This window comes from Neofelis nebulosa, chromosome 10 (assembly GCF_028018385.1).
Source record: "Neofelis nebulosa isolate mNeoNeb1 chromosome 10, mNeoNeb1.pri, whole genome shotgun sequence".
NCBI classification, from domain to species: Eukaryota; Metazoa; Chordata; class Mammalia; order Carnivora; family Felidae; genus Neofelis; species Neofelis nebulosa.
This window is the reverse complement of record NC_080791.1, coordinates 95,095,033-95,116,463: the sequence shown is the minus strand read 5'-3', so window position 1 is coordinate 95,116,463 and position 21,431 is coordinate 95,095,033. Positions and strand designations below refer to the sequence as shown.

Below are 21,431 nucleotides of genomic sequence, written 5' to 3'. Positions count from 1 at the left end.
AGCCACCCAGGCGCCCCTCTGGGTTTCTCTTTAATCTCTTTAATTTCTGATCCAGGTGAGGAAAGAGGAGAGTGAAACACAATGAGCTAGAGATACAGATGAGAGGGAGACATGGATAAAATACCGACATGGGGAGTCTCTAAAACTACCTGGAAGAAAACAACAGCAGCAACAACAACACAACAATAATAGGAAGCACCTGACTATATAGTTAATTTTATATTTGGCAATTCCATTATGTTTCTGGCAATCACTAATTTTTCCTGAGGACGATAAGGAGATATGGGTCTTGCTTCTCCCATTATCCCTTCTCTTGATGCTACAGTTCTTTAATTTATTACATCATCTTTTGTACTAGGGGCAGGTAGGACACATGTTATATAATAATCTTTACACTTGCCTTTGGGAAGATCAAATGTGTATCTCATATGTTTAAAAATCCTGAGCATAGTGACATTGTATATAAAGATGCTCAGTACATGTTTATTGAGTAATCCATTGGATAAAAAGTATGTACAGGACTCATAAAACCCTAGATAAGCATATTTTTAAACCAGATTAAGTAGAGATTATTTTACATTCTTATTATTTCCACAGTGTCAAACATTCAGAAGTTTAAGGGGATTTTTTTTTTGCATTTATGCAACAGACATAATAGTTTGACTGCTTCTGTTCTCTACACAGAAATTTTCAAAGCATTCTAATAAATCCTGTGAAAGGCTTTGACCATAATGGTTTTTCAAAGCTTACACACAAAGAAACTCAGTTAAGACCAGGCCATAAATAAGACCTCAGTGCTGAAGCAGGGGAAGGCCCTCTATATCTAAACCCATTAAATGAATCATTTATTTTGCTACTCGTATGTCATGTTTTGAAGGTCACATAACAATGCTTATTTCTTATGGCCCATCAGCAAGCTATAGAATCAGAGGATGAACCAAGTCCTTGAGTCAAATACTTGAGATGGGTAATTGTATTTCCAGGACTAATACCTGCATTTATGTTTACGAGGTAAAATCAGATCTCATGCCCTGGGAGGGCACAGCGTGCTGCCAGGGGCAGGAAAAGGGTTTCTCCATATTGCATGCAGCCTCTGAATAGTTATGTCATATTTAAATATTTTTGGAATATGGTCCGCTTTTTTGTCTCCCTCAGTACATGATCAGGAGAATTTTGCAAGTAGAGGTGGCAAAATAGTTTTGAAAGGATGTGTCTATAAAACAGATGGATCTGGGTTTGAGACTCCATTTGGCCATTCACATACCGTCTATTATTAGACAAGTTACTTAACTTTTCTGGAACGCTTTTCCTCCTATAAATTGAGGCTAATGCTATCTAACAAGATTGCTGTACAGATTTTTTTAAATAATGTTTATTTATTTTTGAGAGAGTGACAGAGTGTGAGCAAGGAGGGGCAGAGAGAGGTGGAGTCACAGAATCCTAAGCAGACCCCAGGCTCTGAGCTGTCAGCACAGAGCCCATCGTGAGGCTCAAACTCTGGAGCTGTGAGATCATGACCTGAGCCGAAGGTGGATGCTCAACCGACTGAGCCACCTAGGCTTCCCTACTGTGCAGATTTAATGATTTAGCACATGTAAAGTGATTTCCACAATGCCTGACACACAGTAGATGCTTAGTGTATGTTAACAGTCATCACTCCCCTGCTCCTTCTTACAGCTAGAGTCACTTATGGTTGGAATCCTCCCCAGAGTTATGCACCAGAGCCTCTGGCAATTCTGGTGAATTTGTTCTTCATGCTGCTATATGTTCTATTTATTCTTTCACATTTTTGTTAAAGTTTAATCTAAGTTATAACTTACATGCAGTAAAATGCACAAATCTTATGTCTATAGCTCAATAGACATGTGTGTATACCTGTGTAACTACAACCCTGTTCCAGCACCCAGGAGGCTCCCTTATGCCCTTTTCTAGGCAAATGAACCAAGGACCAGGTGCATAAACACACAGCTCAAAGTCCAGAATGAAAAAGTGGGGCCCAGGGGTGCCTGGGTGGCTCAGTCGGTTAAGCGGCCGACTTCGGCTCAGGTCACGATCTCGCAGTCCATGAGTTCGAGCCCCGCGTTGGGCTCTGTGCTGATGGCTCAGAGCCTGGAGCCTGTTTCGGATTCTGTGTCTCCCTCTCTCTGACCCTCCCCCATTCATGCTCTGTCTCTCTCTGTCTCAAAAATAAATAAACGTTAAAAAAAATTTAAAAAAAAGTGGAGTCCCTTGTTCAAAAAATATTATGAATTAAAAAATAGTGATAATGGAGCATTAAACCAAGCACAGGACCTTCCTAAGTGTGGAACCTTATAAGACAGGCATCCATGAAGCCTGCCCTGATTACATTCCCCACCACCAGAGTTAACTACTATTCCAACTTCTGTCTCTACTCGTTATGGTTGGGAACTTAATATAAATGGAATTATACTGTGGATACTCATTTGTGCCTGTTTTTTTTTTTTAAATCCCTCAATGTAGTATCTGTGAGATTTACCCATGATGTTGCATATTTTAGTAGTTTTTATTTTTCTTCTCTATATATTCCATTGTATATATACTCTCAATTTATTTATCTGTTTCTTGTTGATGGAGATTTAGGTTATTTCTAGCTATACATAAAGCTGCATACATATGCCTTTTGGTGCACATATGCACTCTTGGGCCTAGGCTTAGGAGTGAAATTGATGAGTTACAAGTAAAACCACTATAATAGATACTTCATGTGAAATGATTATGCCTTACGAAATGCACATTAAAACCACAACAAGATCCCATTAAACACTCACTGGAATGGCTAAATTTAAAAAAACTGAAAGGCCATATTTTGATGAAGATATGGAAGAATTGGAACACTCATGTATGCTGGGGGGAGTATAAATTGGTTGAATTACTTTGGGAAAGTTTGGGCAATATTTGTTTGAGCTAAACATATATACCTGACTTATAACCAAGTAATTGTACTAGGATATATAGTAGGATTACTAGGGTGTGTGTGTATATATATATATATGTACACACATATACATATATGTGTGTGTATACATATATATATACATATATATGTGTTATATATATATACACACACACACACACACACACACACACACACACACACACACATATATATATATAACCAGGATATATGAGCTAGTAATTGTACCCTGGATATATTTATTTTTCACCATATGAAGTCGCTTTGAAACTTCTGGAATAAATTTCAATCTGATTCTTGCTTTATTAATAGGCTGCAGAGGCCATTTGCAGCGGAAGTCAGTCATACCTAAGTTGCTGGTCATGATAACTCGGTGTTTTATATATCTGCTTAAAAGCTCCTGCTATATTCTGTTTTCCCACCTGTAGGCAAGAAATGGGTCAAGGCGGAGGCCTGATGGGATAGAAAAAAAGTCTCCATTAAGAACCATCTTTTATTTCCCATTTTCTTATAGCTTATTAGTGGAGGAAAGCAGAAATCGGGCACATAGGCACTTGGTGTTTTATGAAGTGAATGTTAATGGGCCTCAGATATATCCCTCTTGAGACATGAGTGCAAGGTGGCTTGTAGAATGTATTCAGAAAGGTCCTCATCACAAATGTGATATTGCAGTGGGCTCAGTTTCATGCACTTGCTTAGCGCATAGGTTTCCAAACTCTAGCCCAGAGAATATGTCCCGGTGTCCTGAGGAAATTTTAGAAAAGGCATATTCCTTGGTATTATCTCTTGGAGATTCTGATTCAGCAGCTCTGGATTAGGACCCAGAATCTGCATTTTTGAGATGCTCTTCTTGTGATCAGCAGCCACAGCTGGCCAAGGCAGAGCACATGACAACAACAGCCTGTACAACAGAAGACCTTTGCTAACCTCTACCTGTTCAACTAGACCACAAATATGCACGTAGCTGCTCTCACCAACTCCTCCCCCCACAAAGTGACTGGAAAATCTCTGCGAAAGCCAAAATTAAAACTCTAAAAATAGACTGATGTCATCACTCACCTAACTAGAATATAATCCATATCCTTGGGAAGAACCTACTTGTTGGATGGATCTTTCTTGAACAACCAGTGCCTAAATTCTTAAGCTAATCACTTTACCCTTGGATCTTTCAGGTGTCTCTGACAGAGCCAGTCTCTATAACAAAGCCAGGTAACAGTTATTAACCATCTTTTGAACATTGTCTCTGATCTAGTCTCTTTGCACATATAGTATCTCATTTAATCCTTAAAGCAACTTTTGCAAGCTTGACACTATGGTTATGCTTATTCTGTAAGTTAAAAAACAAAAACAAAGACATAAAACAGTGAGTTTAATTTACCTGATTAATGTTCAGGCAAATAGTGAGAGGGTCATAGTACTACAAAACTTGCAGCCTGGGGGAGGGTGTTTTTGGGTTACTAAAGAGAAACCAGGGTTCAAACACAAGTCTTTCTGGTTTTCTAGATGACACTTGGTGTCTAGGCCCAGCCTCCTTTCCTTCTTTGCCCAAACACATTGTTTATGTAACATGTATTGCATTAGAACATAGCTTTTATTTGTCATATTGTAAATGTTTGACTTGGAGTTCTGGGACTCCAAGGAAAAAGGTCTTCATTCTCTGTTGTAAAGCTGATCTTCTATCAGGCATTCAGAAGTATAGGGATCAGGGGTTGTGTTGTAATGAGGCCCCACCGCAGGCTGTGCATAAATTGGATTGCTCTTAGTTATGTTTTCCTGATGCCCACAGTAGTTTGACCTAAATGAATAGATAATTACTCAGGCTGTTACAAACATTCCGATCCATTTGGTGATCCCTTTATTAAATGAAACAGGCCCTTTTATTCCTTTTCTGATTCTGCCTGTTAATAGAATAATCTCAAAGCTATTAGCATTTAAAGAGGAATTAGACAAAGATGTCCAGAATTGTCCCTTCTCCTGGCTCGTGGTTGCTCATGGGACCCTTGCTTTAGCTAATTAGCCTGAAATGAATATTAAGTGCATTGATCTCTATCAAACACATCCTGGAAGGAAAGCTTTTGTGAAAGTCATTTCAGTTGCAGACTTAGGTTGCCCGTATCTAAGTATCTAACCCCAAACAATAGGCACTGGGAACATTCCAGAATTCAAACAAAACAAAACAAAACAATCCATAGAAGGTGGCACAAGAAGGGCTCTTACGCTTCTTGAAATGCCCTTGTTTAAGTCCTAACCCCACCTGGTTTAGCTTTATTTTCATGGGAACCAACTAGGGAAAGATACACAACATCTCTTTCCTTTTTTGTCTTCATACCTAGGAAAGCTTGTAAGACCTTTGCCTCATAGCATAGCACAGCACAGAGAGTAAGTGTTCTGCTCCTGGGTTCACGTCCTGGCTAGACCTATCTATAGCTGCTGTGGGACCTTAAGCAGATAATCTCCTTAAGTCCAAATTTGCACACCATCAATAAATCCTTAACATATATCCTATGCAATAGGGGTGTGAAATGGACACAGTAAAAATTAGTCAGCAAATATTGGTTATTAATAATAAAGACTGGGACAAGAGCCCTGACACATGGCATCAAAAAAGCCATACGATCTCTAACTCTTACCAGTTAAATGTTAAAATTACCAGAGGAAAGGAGAGAGTTGTTTTTTCTTCTTTTTGAGGGACATTGCAATGTGGCATTGTAGTAGGAAAAAAACAGCCCTGAAGTTGGGTGACAATAAAGACCTAAATATGAATCTATGTTCTGTTTCTTATTTAGACCATACTGCTTTAAGCTTTTTGAAGTGCGATATCTGTTAAGTGGAGATATGGTTGTGCTTACCTCTGAGTGCTACATCGTCTGGATTTAATGAAAAAATGTTTACCAAACACCGAGCACACTAATTGTGCTCAGTCTTTTGTGGTTCTGTTTTCCTTGACCTTTTCCGGGAAATGTGTATTAATTCCTCTCATTAATATTAATGTTGCTGCCATTGATAGAGCTGGAGAGAGGAGGGTAGAGTCGGAACTGTGAGGGGCAAACGGATTGGCAGCTCAGCGCACAGGAGGGCTGCAGAGAAGCCATGAGCTGTGGGATGCAAAAGTGGGATGCCATTTAACCACCCTGCAAACCACCCTGAAACCCAACTGAAATGAGAACTCCTTAAAGTTGGAAAACTCGAACCTGTTTTTCAGAGGAGAAACCCAGCACACACACACACACACACACACACACACACACACTCGAAAACATGCTTGCTGTTTTCAAGCCCTTTTCCTATTTTTTTGCCAAATCACTTTGATTTCATAGAGCAAGACTGAGTTAATTTGGTTCTGTCTTCTAGCTCATTCCTAAGCTTCTGCTGCAAAGGGAAGGGTTGGTCGGAGAGGAAGGGAGTGAGTAGAACAACATAGGTGCTTCTCCTGAGGTTGGGAAGGCCCCTCTTCTAATGGACCCTACAAATCTGGGGCCTGCACCTGCAGCTTCCATCCAGCCAAAGCCACGTGGGGTGGGGGCGGGGCCGGGGCCCTCTCTCAGGCCTGACTTGGGTCAGGGCCCTCTCTCAGTCCTGGACTTCCTCAGCCTTCTCAATTCTCAGCCGGCGGCTTAAAGCACCACGGGACTCAGAGCCCTCCTGCTGGAGCTGCCGGGCCGGCTGCAGATCCTCTTTAATTCTTCCCGTCATTTGAGTCACACGTGTCTCAGTCACAATAAGGCACCTGCAAGCTTTGCCCTTGTCACCATGACAACCAGCTCCAGAGGGGGATTAGGCAGGCAGCACAGAAGGAGGTCTGTGTTCCTGCTCTCCTGCTGGTGGTGCTGCCGACACACAGTCCTTCCCACAGCCAGGGTGACGCGGTCTTCGTGGCCTTTCACCTCCATTTCTGGGGCCAAGGGAGAGGTGGGGGCGGGGCTGAAAGCCGAGTTCCAGAAGCTGTGCGGCTGTTGAAGATGTTCCCAGGCTCCAGGGAATAGAGAGCCACCTTTTCTCTCCTGTCAGCACTGTCTGAGCTTCAGTCTTTTAACAGATGAGACGCTTTCCTCACGAGCAGGAAGAAAAGAGGTGGGGGGGGGGGGGAGGGAAGGAGTTCAATCAATTATTTATCGGGGCTTCGTGATGCTTAACAAGCCACTTGTCTCCCATGCCGCCACCTCCCACCACCACCATCAAATGAACTGGTCTCAGCAGTAAGGCAGAATGAAAAGTACCGCATCTCTGGAATAACAGGGGCAGGTTTGAATCCCAGCTTTGCATCTTGTATTTATGCGCGCTGTGTCAACTCCTGACCTGTCTGAGGCTCTCGAATTGAGCACCAATTACTGATCAACAAATCTATTATTGATTTGTTGTGAGGGTGAAGAGACAGTGATAAATGTAATTTGCCAGCACGTTTGTGGCCATAAAGACAAAGAACTGTGGCTTTTCTTATCTTACCATGGACATAACGGTGCCAACAGGTCAAGATTACAATTTTGAACTTCTTCTTTTCTGGAAATCGTGGGAATTAACAAAGTATTTCTCCAGGATCCTGAAACAGCTAGTACTTGACTACTCTAACAGAGTCATTTTTGAAGTGTGCTTCTGGGACCTGTAGCACCAGCATCACCTGGGGGCTTGCTGGTGATGCAAATTCTTTGGTACCCCCCCCAACACCTCCCTTTCCCGCCCCCCCCCCCCCATCTACAGAATCAGAATTCTGGAGGTGGGACTCAGCAATCTGTGTTTTTAGAAGCCCCTGTTTAAGTTTGAGAACCAATTTCTCCAACAGAAGTAGAAAGCACTTGACTAAGTTTCTTGCAGACACAGAGGGCATCTTGCCTCTCTCTTTAGGTTTCTGGCACTTAGTAGAATGACTGATGCTGTATGCGCTCTGCAAACATTTGCTGAGTGAATGGATCTCCTACTATACTGTTGCGTTGGTCCAGCACTGTCCCACCATTACTTTGTTTGTTTTCTAGCCCCCATGCAGCCATGAGCAGCAGGAGAAACTTGCCCCCCACCCTGCCCCTACAGTCTTTAAACTTAATATCCCCATTCTAAAGTAAAAGACATGGGGAATACTATTAAATACATTTAAACAGGAAACTCTGCCTCTGACTTGACCACTCAGAGCCTTTGATTTTTAATAAGCCTGTGCACTACGGCTCTCCAAAAGGATACAGGCACTGCTCAAGCATCATGCCACCTCCCAACACTCCTTAGCTGTGTGACTGTGGGCAAATTTAGGGCTTCTTAGCCTCAGGTTTTTTGTTTTTGTTTTTTAAATCTTTCTCTATTTTTCATATTCACAGCATTGCATGCTTTGGTATGCAGATTATAACAAAGTCAATGAAAATTTACTAACTAATAATACATTCAACAAATAGATTCTCTTTCTTATTTTTATTAAAGTCAGTATTGATAGGAGGGACTTGTTAGTCTTATTAGTATGCGGATAATAACATTTTTTTTTTAAATCTTAGTTTCCCTGGTTGCCGGTGGCTGGTTTTCCAGCAACTGCAGTGAAGATGTTGATTATTTTGGGAGGGGACGACACAGACCAGAACCCAGCCCTGAACTTTGGATTCTAGTTTCTAAGTTCACAAGGAGACTGAGCAAGTGCTTTCGATGTGGATAAAACAAAAATAAAAACTGGGTTTAGTGAGAGAGAAAGAAAGGGATTTTTCTGTGAATGCCCACAGTTGGGTTTACAGGATAATCATCAAGGCTAAAAAAAAAACAACAACAGGGCATAAAGATGTTACGAAAAGGAGGCCATAAAGACAGAGAAGGTGAAGGAGGGAGGGAGAGAGGGGAAAGGGAAAGAGAAAAAAAATAGAAGAGAGCAAAGAAAGCCAAACAGAATGAGAGAATGATTCTGGGAATTCTGAACACCTGGGGTAAGCACTCCATCTCTGAGCATAGACAGTAGATTGGAAGACTCAGACACACTGCAAATGGCACCATGAGAAAACAGAGTGTCCAAGGGAAGTCCTTAAGTGGAGGGACTTGAGGTTAGCCTCATATTGTTCCACATCTTGCAGCCAGTTTTAGTCAAGATTTAGTCAAATCTTAGTCAAGATTTCCTTGTTGCCTCTGGGGATAGAGAAGTGCTTGGAACACTAAGGAGATCAGAGCAGCCATCATCATCCCCATCATCACGGGTTAGCATCATGTCCAAAAGACCAGACAGATCTTGCCACACTTCAGTAAATACCATTGCAGAATGCCCGTTGACCAGGCAGACCAACTATGTCCAAGGATGACAGTCAGACAGAGAACCTATACCCAAGAAATAATTTTCTCAAATCAAGACAATATGAGAACTATCTGGGAACATAAATCTCTTTCTTGCAGTTCATCCTTGATCCGTTGTACAGAGAGATGAGAAAGAGGAGGAGGAGAAAGAAATACTGAAAACCAGAGTATACGAAATGATCAGATAGCAAATGAAATAATGATGCTTGAGCTTGGTGAAAAAAAAAATAAACAGTAAGCTTAAGGTCACTTAAGCTTGACTTAAATAACTTAAGTTGAAGGGGGGTGGGGTAATTTGTCTTCTCTAAGCAGATGGTTGAATTTGGTCAGAGTTCCAGTTAGGAGCCAATGAGGCTTATTTTTTTTTACACATGAGCATAGAATATAAATGTCACCCTCTATACCATTGCTTACACATGGCATGTTTGGCTGAACTTTACAGGAGGAAAGATGAGATACTCTGTCACACTGAAACGCTCATATAAAGGAGGTTTTCCCAAATAGGAGATAATTCTGAATGCTGGGGAGGCAAAATATGACAAGATACTGCTCATTTTGTATTTCTGTCTCTTACGAGAAGGCTGATATTCAGTAAAGGTGGTAAAATACATGAATGTGTTAGAAGTGCCATGGTGAGACAGCTCCTTTGAGATGGCAGTACCAGGCACGGCTTCTAGAAGATACAGGACTTGATACTATCCCATCCTGCACCCAGAGTGATCCTTTTAACATAGAAGTCAGATAATGTGGCTCCTCTGCCCAGACTCTTTGGTGGCTCCCCACCTGCTTAGAGTGAAAACCAGAACCCTAACAGTGACCTCATGGCACTACTGACCTGTCTCACCTCCTGTCCCATCACTTTCCTCCTCATCCATGTGTGCCTCAGACATGCTAGCTGGTGTTTTCTTTGTTCTTGCATCAAGCATGCTTTCCTCTTTAGGCCTTTGCACTGGTTGTCCTCTTGGCTCAGCTATTCTACTGAACACCTGCATTCCTAACATATTATATTATTTATGGGTTTTTATGTTTTTTCATTATTTTCTGTTTCCTTCTTCTGGAGTGAAGGCTTCATAAAGGCAGGGATCATTTTTTGCCAGTTTTGTTTAAAAACGTTTTTGGAGCACCTGGGGGGGCTCAGTTGGTTAAGCCTCCAACTTTAGCTCAAGTCATGATTTCACAGTTCATGAGTTTTAGCCCTGCGTTGGTCTCTGTGCTGACAGCTTGGAGCCTGGAGCCTGCTTTGGATTCTGTGTCTCCCTCTCTCTACCTCTCTCCCTGTTCACACTCTGTTTCTCTCTCTCAAAAATAAACAAACATTAAGAAAATTTTCTTAAATAAAAGAAAATAAAAATATTTTTGATTCATTAATACCTGGCACAGAGTAGACACTCAGTAAATATATGCTGAATGAATGAATGAATGAATGAATGAATGAAATGTGAAGAAGATAACCACTCCATGAATCTCTTTTAGGCATCTTTTGAAATGGAGGTAGTAATTGGTTTATATAGGGCTGTGCATGCTTCTTAAATGAATTGTTCATTGAAGGTAGGTAACTCAGAATGGGAATATTTGGAATTCCCTTTATGGAAAAAAGTTTTCTACTTACTAACCCATAGTTCTCAACTGGAGGAAATTCTGATTTGAGTTCACATCCACTTCTCAAAATTGTTGCAAGCTTTCATGGGGATTCAGGGAAAGATGTACCCATAAAAGCCACTTAATAAAGAAATTTCCTAATGAAATGCTCACTGGAGACCAAAGTCACCAAGATCTCATTAAAGTGTTATGCACACAATAATGCTTCTTCACTGCCTGGGTCACTTTGCTGCCAAGGTACATCATGAAGGGAAGGTGATAAATCTCATAGATTTTTCCTGTTTCACCCCCGGTTTCAAGTCAGAAAGATTGTCCTCCACCCAACGGGCTGAGAGGCAACAATAAAATGTTCAAAAGAAACTACAGTGGCTTGGCTCACATGGAGTCTTTCCGAGATGTGAACACTGAGGACCTTGAGTCCTTGGGATACTTTTGTTGCTAAAGAAACGGAATTCCTTTTAAGTGTGGTTACATTGAAAAGAGGAACAATGTTGGGAAGCCATTGTTATGTCTTCCTAGAGCAAATGTGCACAGCTTTCAAGTTAAAACTGGACATTGAAAATCTAAAAGCTATCTCTGTGGACTTTTATATTAGAAGCTCTCTATAATATGTGGATCAGTAGGATCCTTTGGAACCTACATTCATTGTGCCCACATGAAATAGGCCAGACCCCACTGGGAATCAAAAAAAGAGTAAACTGCTCATTCATTTGGTGGTACTGGGTGGGAATGGGGAGGGGGAAGATTAACTCTTTCAGGAGGTTGAGTATAGACACAGAGGTAGGTATGAGATATGAGATGGGGAAGAGAAGAAGAGTTGTTTATGTCAGCTATTCAGATATTTTATTTCTATAAAAAAGTGATACACTTGATGTAATTTCTGAGTGCTTCCCTTCGAATGTAGATATGGACATAGTTTAATTTGTAAAAGCATTTATTTTCCAATAAACTTGTGTACTTCAAAATTCTAAGTACCTGAAAGAAAATGGGGGAAAATTTCATTAAAAAAATGTTGTGATGGTAAGGTCCAAAATGATATAGTTTTATGAGATATATTCCTGATAGGTTTTTTTTGTTGTTGTTTCTTTGTTTATTTAGACATTCTGACATTAAAATACTTACTGGATAATTTTTTTGTGACCTAAAAATGATTGCTGCCAAAATATGAAAACCTAAACCAAAGCAAAACTGTTGTTTCTTGAACACTTAGGATAGGTTGGAAACCTTGTTAGATGATAAAGGCTTTATTTCAGCGAATCTTCATAGCTATGAGAAACAATGATCTTCATCTTGCATAAGAAGAAACTGGCACTCAGGGAGTGTAAATTATTTTTCCAAAATCTCACAGCTTCCAAAGGAAGGGAATCCACAAACTCAGCTGTTCTACTGACTTCTAAGCCTATTGTCTTCAGTGTCTATGTACACACCCTCTACAATGAAAAAAATAATTTTATTTCCAGCCCATAGAATAAACTCAGTTTATTTGTTCCCATTTTAATGAGGAAAATCACATAATAATAAAAATTAAAAGACATTCCTCATGCCAGTTGCTTAAAATAATTAAAGGACACTATGTTTACATAAAAATTTAGTCAAATATATTTTTGCATGATTGTAATCACTATGAATGTAGAATTTTGTAGTTTCCTTTTTTAATTTTATGTCATACACATTTGACATGATGTTGACAATTCAAAAAATATTTAAAAATATTTGTGTAACATTTCAATGAGTAGACACACCATAATGTTGGACATTTTGGTTATTTCTCATCTTTAGGTATTATGGTTAATATTGTAGTCAGCATCTTAATTGAAAGGGAAAAAAGCTAAATGAATGGTTTTTCCAGAATAATTTCTGAGAATGGGATTACTGAGATACCTTTATTTCCATTATTTTTAATTTTATTTTTTTATTTTTTATAATTTACAACCAAATTAGTTAGCATAGAGTGCAACAATGATTTCAGGAGTAGATTCCTTAGTGCCCCTTACCATTTATCCCACCCCCCCTCCCATAACCCTCAGTTTGTTCTCCATATTTATGAGTCTCTTCTGTTTTTCCCCCTCCCTGTTTTTATATTATTTTTGTTTCCCTTCCCTTATGTTCATCTGTTTTGTCTCTTAAAGTCCTCATATGAGTGAAGTCATATGATTTTTGTCTTTCTCTGACTGACTAATTTCACTTAGCATAATACCCTCCAGTTCCATCCACGTAGTTGCAAATGGCAAGATTTCATTCTTTTCGGTTGCCGAGTAATACTCCATTGTATATATATCCACCACATATCCTTTATCCATTCATCCATCAATGGACATTTGGGCTCTTTCCATACTTAGGCTATTGTTGATAGTGTTGTTAAAACATGTGCATGTGTACCTTCAAAACAACACCCCTGTATCCCATGGATAAATGCCTAGTAGTGCGATTGGAGGGTCATAGTTTTTTGAGGAACCTACATACTGTTTACAGAGTGGCTGCACCAGCTTTCATTGCCACCAACAATGCAAAAGAGATCCTCTTTCTCCGCATCCTTGCCAACATCTGTTGTTGCCTGAGTTGTTAATGTAAGCCATTCTGACAAGTGTAAGGTGATATCTCCTTGTGGTTTTGATTTGTATTTCCCTGATGACGAGTGCCGTTGAGCATTTATTCATGTGTCAGTTGGCCATCTGGATGTCTTCCTTGGAGAAGTGTCTATTCATATCTTTTGCCCATTTCTTCACTGGATTATTATTTTTTTGGATGTTGAATTTGATAAGTTCTCTGTAGATTTTGGATACTAACACTTTATCTGATATGTCATTTGCAAACATCTTCTCCCATTCTGTTGGTTGCCTTTTAGTTTTGCTGATTGTTTCCTTCCTGTGCAGAAGTTTTTTATTTTGATGAGGTCCCAGTAGTTCATTTTTGCTTTTGTTTCCCTTGCCTCCAGAGACGTGTTGAATAAGAAGTTGCTGTGGCCCAGATCAAAGAGATTTTGCCTGCTTTCTCCTTGAGGATTTTGATAGCTTCCTGTCTTACACTGACGTCTTTCATCCATTTTGAGTTTATTTTTGTGTATGGTGTAAGAAAGTGGTCCAGGTTCATTGTTCTGCATTTCGCTGTCCAGTTTTCCCAGTACCACTTGCTGAAGAGACTGTCTTTATTGCATTGGGTATTCTTTCCTGCTTTGTCAAAGATTAGTTGGCCATATGTTTATGGGTCCATTTCTGGGTTCTCTAGTCTGTTCCATTGATCTGAGTGTTTGTTCTTGTGCCAGTACCATACTGTCTTGATGATTACAGCTTTGCAGTATAGCTTGAAGTCTGGTATTGTGATGCCTCCTGCTTTGGTTTTCTTTTTTAAGATCACTTCAGCGATTTGGGGTCTTTTCTGGTTCCATACAAATTTTAGGATTATTTGTTCTAGCTCTGTGAAGAATGATGGTGTTATTTTGATAGGGATTGCATTGAATATGCAGATTGCTTTGGGTAGTATTGACATTTTAACAACATTTGTTCTTCCTATCCAGGAGCATGGAATCTTTTTCCATTTTTTTGTGTCTTCTACAATTTCTTCACAAGATTTCTATAGTTTTCAGTGTATAGATTTTTCACCTCTTTGGTTAGATTTATTCCTAAGTATTTTATGGTTTTTTGTGCAACTGTAAATGGGATCAATTCCTTGATTTCTCTTTCTGTCCCTTCATTGTTGGTTGTAGGAATGCAACCGATTTCTTTGCATTGGTTTTATATCCTGCCACTTTGCTGAATTCATGGATCAATTCTAGCAGTTTTTTGGTAGAATCTTTTGGGTTTTCTATATAGAGTATCATGTCATCTGTGAAGAGTGAAAGTTTGACCTCCTCCTGGCCATTTTGGATGCCTTTTATTTCTTTGTGTTGCAGAGGCTAAGACTTCCAATACTATGTTGAATAGCAGTGGTGAAAGTGGACATCCCTGTTTCATTCCTGACCTTAGGGTGAAGCTCTCAGTTTTTCCCCATTGAGAATGATATTAGCGTTGGGTCGTTCATATATGGCTTTTATGATCTCAAGGTATGCTCCTTCTATTCCTACTTTCTTGGGGGTTTTTATCAAGAAACGCTGCTGTATTTTGTCAAATGCTTTCTCTGCATCTATTGAGAGGATCATATGGTTATTGTCCTTTCTTTTATTGATGTGATGAATCACGTTAATTGTTTTGCAGATATTGAACCAGCCCTGAATCCCAGGGATTTATACCTGACACCACTTGGTTATGGTGAATAATTTTTTTAATGTATTGTTGGATCTGGTTGGCTAATATCTTGTTGAGGATTTTCATCCATGTTCATCAGGGAAATTGGTCTATAGTTCTTTTTAGTGGAGCCTCTGTCTGGTTTTGGAATCAAGGTAAAGCTGGCTTCATAGAAAGAGTTTGGAAGTTTTCCTTCCATTTCTATTTTTTGGTACAGCTTCAAGAGAATAGGTGTTAACTCTTCCTTAAATGTTTGGTAGAATTCCCCTGGAAAGCCATCTGGCCCTGGACTCTTGTTTTTTTGGAGATTTTTGATTACTAATTTGATTTCCTTACTGGTTATGGGTCTGTTCAAATTTTTTTTCCTCCTATTTCGGTTTTGGTAGTTTATATGTTTCTAGGAATTTGTCCATTTCTTCCAGATTGCCCATTTTACTGGCATATAATTGCTCAGAATATTCTCTTATTATTGTTTTTATTTCTGCTGTGTTCTTTGTGATCTCTCCTTTTTCATTCTGGATTTTATTTATTTGGGTCCTTTCCTTTTTCTTTTTGATCTAACTGACTAGTGGTTTATCAATTTTGTTAATTCTGTCAAAGAACCAACTTTTGGTTTCATTGATCTGTTCTGTTTTTTTGGTTTCAGTAGCATTAAATTCTGCTCTAATCTTTATTATTTCCTGTCTTCTGCTGGTTTTGGGTTTTATTTGCTGTTCTTTTTCTGGCTCCTTAAGGCGTAAGGTTAGGTGTATCTGAGATCTTTCTCCCTTCTTTAGGAAGGCCTGGATTGCTATATACTTTCCTCTTATGACCGTGTTTGCTGTGTCCCAGAGGTTTTGGGTTGTGGTGTTATCATTTTATTTGACTTCCATATACTTTTTAATTTCCTCTTTAACTGCTTGGTTAGCCCATTCATTCTTTAGTAGGATGTTCTTCGGTCTCTAAGTATTTGTTACCTTTCCAAATTTTTCCTTGTGGCTGATTTCGAGTTTCATAGTGTTGTAGTCTGAAAATATGCACGGTATAATCTCAGTCTTTTTTGTACTTACTTAGGGCTGATTTGTGTCCCAGTACATGGTCTATTCTGGAGAATGTTCCATGTGCACCGGAGAAGAATGTGTATTCTGCTGCTTTAGGATGAAATGTTCTGAATATATCTGTTAAGTCCATCTGTTCCAGTGTGTCATTCAAAGCCATTGTTTCCTTGTTGATTTTTTGATTAGATGATCTGTCCATTGCTGTGAGTGGGGTGTTGAAGTCTCTTACTATGATAGTATTACTATCAGTGAGTTTTTTTATGTTTGTGGTTAATTTATTTATATATTTGGGTGCTTTCAACATTTGGTGCGTAAATGTTTACAATTGTCATGTCTTCTTAGTGGATAGACCCCTTGATTATGATATAATACCCTTCTGCATCTCTTGATACACTCTTCATTTTAAAGTCTAGATTGTCTGATATAAGTATGACTACTCTGGCTTTCTTTTGTTAACCATTAGCATGATAGATGGTTCTCCATCCCCTTATTTTCAATCTGAAGGTATCTTTAGGTCTAAAGTGGGTCTCTTGTAAACAGCATATAGATGGATCTTGTTTTCTTATCCATTCTGTTACCCTATGTCTTTTGATTGGTGCATTGAGTACATTGACGTTCAGAGTGAGTACTGAAAGATATGAATTTATTGCCATTATGTTGCTTGTAGCATTGGAGTTTCTGGTGGTGTTCTCTGGTCCTTTCTAATCTTTGTTGCTTTGATATATATATATATATATATATATATATATATGTATATACATATAGCATTTTTAATCTTTCTGGCTATGTTTTTACTTCTTTTATCTCTGCATAAAGGGATTCTAATCTATTTTCGACTCCAGCTAGTATTCTTATTATCATGATTCTAAATTCTGGTTCAGACATCTTGCTTGTATCTGTGTTGGTTAAATACCTGGCTGTCGTTTCTTTGTGCTCTTTCTTTTGGGGTGAATTCCTGCTGATCTGTGGTTCAGGTTGTGCAGATCCTCCTGTCAGTTTTCTAGGTGTAGGATGATTTAGTGTTGGTCTGGCTAAATTTCATGAATGCGAGACACAAAAACTTCCATGCTGTTCCGCCATCTTGGCTCCCTCTCCTAGTTACCTTTATTTCCATTGGTATGCGTTTGATATATTGCTTTTCAAAATGGTAGACTCACATTGCAGTTGTGTCCCAAATTGCTTGATCTTACACATTTTACCACATCTTTACTATCTTTGGCAGTTGTGATTTATTTTAAAAGTTCATCTGTGCAATAGCCATGAAATATAGCCTCATTATTTTAACTTACATTAACTTGATTATTTGTAAGATAGAACATTCCCCCACATATTCCTTGAGAATGCTAATTTTCTCTTTTTATCATTCAAATGAGTACTATTGCATAAATACATTATTTTCTCATTTCTCATATTTGCAAAGAATATATGCATATATCTTAATCTAAGTAAATATATATTATATATATCTGTAGATATATAAATATGTATGCATTTTTCACTTTACTTTGATAAACCCATTGCAGGACATATAACATATCAAATGATTCTTTTCTCTGAGAGGTTATCAAAAGGTCTAGTGTTTTTATCATGTACTACTGAGAAATTTATTTTATTTATTTATTTTTAAACATTTTTTATGTTTATTTTTATTTTTGAAAGAGAGAGAGAGAGAGAGAGACACGGAGCACAAGTGGCAGATGGGCAAAGAAAGGGAGACACAGAATCCCAAGCAGGCTCTAGGCTCTCTGAGCTGTCAACACAGGGCCTGATGCGGGGCTCAAACCCGCTGAATGCGAGATCACTGCCTGAACCGAAGTTGGATGCTCAATAGACTGAGCCACCCAGGTGCCCCAAACTTTATTTATTTTAATGAGATAATCCATATTACCTTTACTTGACTCGTAAGCTTCCAGTATGTCAATGAAATAGTCACTCCAGTCTAATTAAGGGATTGTCATAAGAATCCTATCATTTGTAGGCTGGTGACCCTGCTGGGTATGAAGGATGTGGCCAAGGGGTGACAGATCCAAGGTTTTGAGAACCAATGGTGCCTGCACTCTGTGCCATGTTTGGGACTCTGAGAGAAGGCACTTGGATCAAGCCCAAGATTTTAGTGCAGACTTTTAGCCCAGCACACAACATGAAAAATAAGTTCTGAGTGTCATTTGTGGCAGCTGCCATCTAGAGACCCACTACTTAGTTGTAGGCAATTTTTGGTCTCATAAATTTTCATGGAACTGTGGCTATAGAAAGGACTTAAAACTATAAAACTTATCCTTGAAGTAAAAACAAGAGAGTCTGTCTACTTGTTTGAAGTGTTTCAGCCATAGAAGTGCATTTGGATGACTCCAGAGAGGGTAAAGGGCTTGCACCAAGACAGACAAAAATTGTTCTCACTTAATGCTTGGTAAGCATAATCATGTTGGGCCATATTTCAGAGGCTCTTTGACCTGCAAATGGGCAATAAAATGCCATGACATTGGGTGAAAAGTAATGAGAGCATGTGGCCCTCATTCTACCTTTTTTCCTTCCTGGTTAAAACCTTCTTTAAAAAAAAAAAAAAAACCTTCTTTGACATTAATCAGAAACAGGACACCTACTCAGCACTAGGCATTCCCTAAAGGTTAGAAGGTCTCAGAAGTGACATCATTTATTTAAAAACAATAAGTTCATTTATCTTATCATTCACTCACCAATCAGGGAGTGGATTGCAACATAGTACAACTGAAAATTTAAACTTCAGTGTTTTAACTTCTAAGTTCTCTGACAACTATTTAGCAGTGTCCCTGGGCTAGATGGATAGCATATCTGAGACTACATTTCTTATTTCTGAAATGAGAGACGGGACCAAATTACCAAGTTTTCTTCCGGCTGTCACATTTTGTGATTCTTTAGTAACATATGCATCAAGAATGTACTTCTGGCACAAGGCCCTCCTGGCTTAGGAGCAAAGTATGAAAGAAATGTAAGATATATCCCCTGTTGTGCCAGATTTTTTAATCTTGTGACCCTCCCACAAACATAACAGGCAAGTGATGATGCATGCACCCAAAAAAGCGGGGCATACAAGAGTAGTGTTCCGAGGTTGTCTTGACAATAGATGAGACAATACCCAGTGTGTGAAGGCTGGAGAGATAATATCATGGACTGGATGCTCTGCAGACCTGTATTCCCAGTTGGACTTACAGTACCTGCTTCCTGGGCTGTGTGGTTTAAGTGTTTGGACTTCTAGGATTTAGTTTGCTAAAATCAGAAGGTAGTCATTTCCTAGCTTCATTTATTATTCTAAGAGTTAAGGGATAGTATGTGTAGCATATTGCTAGTTCCCTGATATGTTGTAGACACTTAAAAAATGGCAGACAGGATATGGAGAGGGGTGGAGATACAGGAAGAGGAGAAATGTGGGCAGTATAGACCAAGGCTTTGGGTCAGATCTTAAGAGTATTTGTTTTTTGTATTTTCACATGAATAAAGGAATTTGCCAAATTCCTTTATTTGGAATACGTGTATATCATACGTATATCATACGTGGCATACGTGTATATCATTTACATCATGGAGCTTCAAGTTTTAGTGGGTCGACCCCCCACCAAAGAGGAGGAATGTAAATCTCCATTACCGTGATGCATGCTTTTAGTGTCTAGTGTACATTGAGAACTTATAGCAAGATCACCTGATTTAATCTGATGTCTTAGAAAGACGATTCTTCAAGGAGGTGACCTCTGAGCTGAAATCTGAAGGATACTAAACAGGAAATGATGAATTGAGGGGAGCCACACACATAAAGCCCTGACATGAGAAGGAGGATGGTACGTCTGATTAATAGAACTGGAGCAAGGAATAAGGTACAAGTGGTGCCCTAGAGTCCAGTGGATGGAAAATCACTAAGGGAAAACATCAAGGGCAAGGGTGGGGGGAATTGTTGCTAAACAGATCTGACAGGATTCTTGCTTAAGGCAGTCCAGGTGATCAAATTTCAGCTGAGGGATGATGAAGGATGAGGAATTTGATCAGATATGGGGGTGGAGATGGAGTGGGGAATTCTCGATGAACTAAGTCTTAGCAAGACTCTTGCTACAATGAATATCACGGTCCAGGCTTAGAGGGCTTGGAGAAACCTGCCTAGATTCCGGAAAAGGAGATACCTTTGTCAGATCTAATTGTAATTTATTTTCAATTCATATATGTGATTAGATAAGGAAAAACTGAATAACTTCTTTCTAAAAGTATATATTACTTTTGTACATCAAGTCATAACATCTTCTAAAATGATTTTTTTCTATTACTCACATACTATGCTAAGTTCAAAATAATCAACATCTATAAAGAAGTTTCATTAAAGTGTAGGTATTTTTTATGTGTGCTAAGCTTTTAAGGATAATGATGTCACCACATTTACAGGGCTTAAAATAGGTATTGTCTCCAGGTATTCTGTCCTTTGATAGGTGTTGGGTTATGTAGCATCCTTTCAACCAATACACATAATAAAACAGCATTATGCATTATGGAACCCAGGATAGAGCAGTGAACAAAAGAAATATCTTTTGTTCTCTAATGGAGCACTTTCTTTTCTTCTTTAAATCACTACCAAAAGCCTTTAGTTTTGACTATAAAGTCCTGGATCTATCTTGGCAGACTCTACACTTTATATTTATATTTCCCTTCATAAGTTTATTCTTGCATTCATATGTGATCTTCATGACAATTCTCTATGAAGTAGGGGCAATAGAGGGTAATGATTAAGAACATGAGTTTTGTAGTCAGACCAACTGGGGTTGAAATCCTGGCTCTACTATTTACTAGCACTTTTTTGCTAAGTACATTACGTACGTTGTTTTAAACTCAAAAATACCTCTAAGTGAGAGGTTGAGAAGTGTTGTTATTTCCATCTGTAGATGAGAAAATTGAAGCTCAGAGAGGTAAAGATGTTTTTCCAAAGGCACACACCTAGCTCTAAAATGTAAGATGATGCTGCTTGCTGAAGGTTAGCAACTTTGTCTTCTATAATAATTAAAAATGTTTCATATTTTCCTGACTCTGAAATTCTATAAACCTCTTGAGGTGGACCAATCTCTGGGCCCCTAAATACTTTGCCTTATTAAAAACCAACAAAGCCTCCTGTTGAAAGAGTTGCCTGGCCAGGGAAAACATTTTTTCTTGTTTCTTAATGGAAAATCAAGCCTGCTGATTAAAACAGAGTAATAGTTTTGAAAGCTTCCTCTTGACAGAGCCTTTGCTTTCTCATTTCCTAATGAATTACTCCCCAAAGAAACTCATTATATTTCAGGGCACAAGACTCTCTGGAGACCTCCCTGCCTCCACCATTCACTTACTAAAATGTTCATCATTTAGAAACCTATAAGCCTTGCCACATTCAGAGTCCTCCAAATCCTT

At 39.0% G+C, this 21,431-nt stretch overlaps 2 long non-coding RNA genes across 5 annotated transcripts in view; one reads left to right on the top strand and one right to left on the bottom strand.

Moving 5' to 3' along the window:
- LOC131487729 (uncharacterized) overlaps window positions 1–21,431 on the top strand; it is a 731,038-nt gene that overhangs the window by 427,063 nt on the left and 282,544 nt on the right. Inside the window, exon 7 of one of the 4 annotated variants that reach the window (XR_009249925.1) lies at window positions 56–904. The exons of the other annotated variants lie outside the window; for them this stretch is intronic. This is a non-coding gene — a long non-coding RNA (uncharacterized LOC131487729). Of the gene's footprint in view, window positions 1–55; window positions 905–21,431 lie in introns of those variants that run through there. 4 annotated transcript variants of the gene reach the window in all.
- LOC131487730 (uncharacterized) lies at window positions 4,508–6,107 on the bottom strand. Its single transcript, XR_009249927.1, has 2 exons — window positions 5,785–6,107; window positions 4,508–4,730 (listed from the first exon to the last, which is right to left on the bottom strand). It is a non-coding gene; the product is annotated as an uncharacterized LOC131487730 (long non-coding RNA).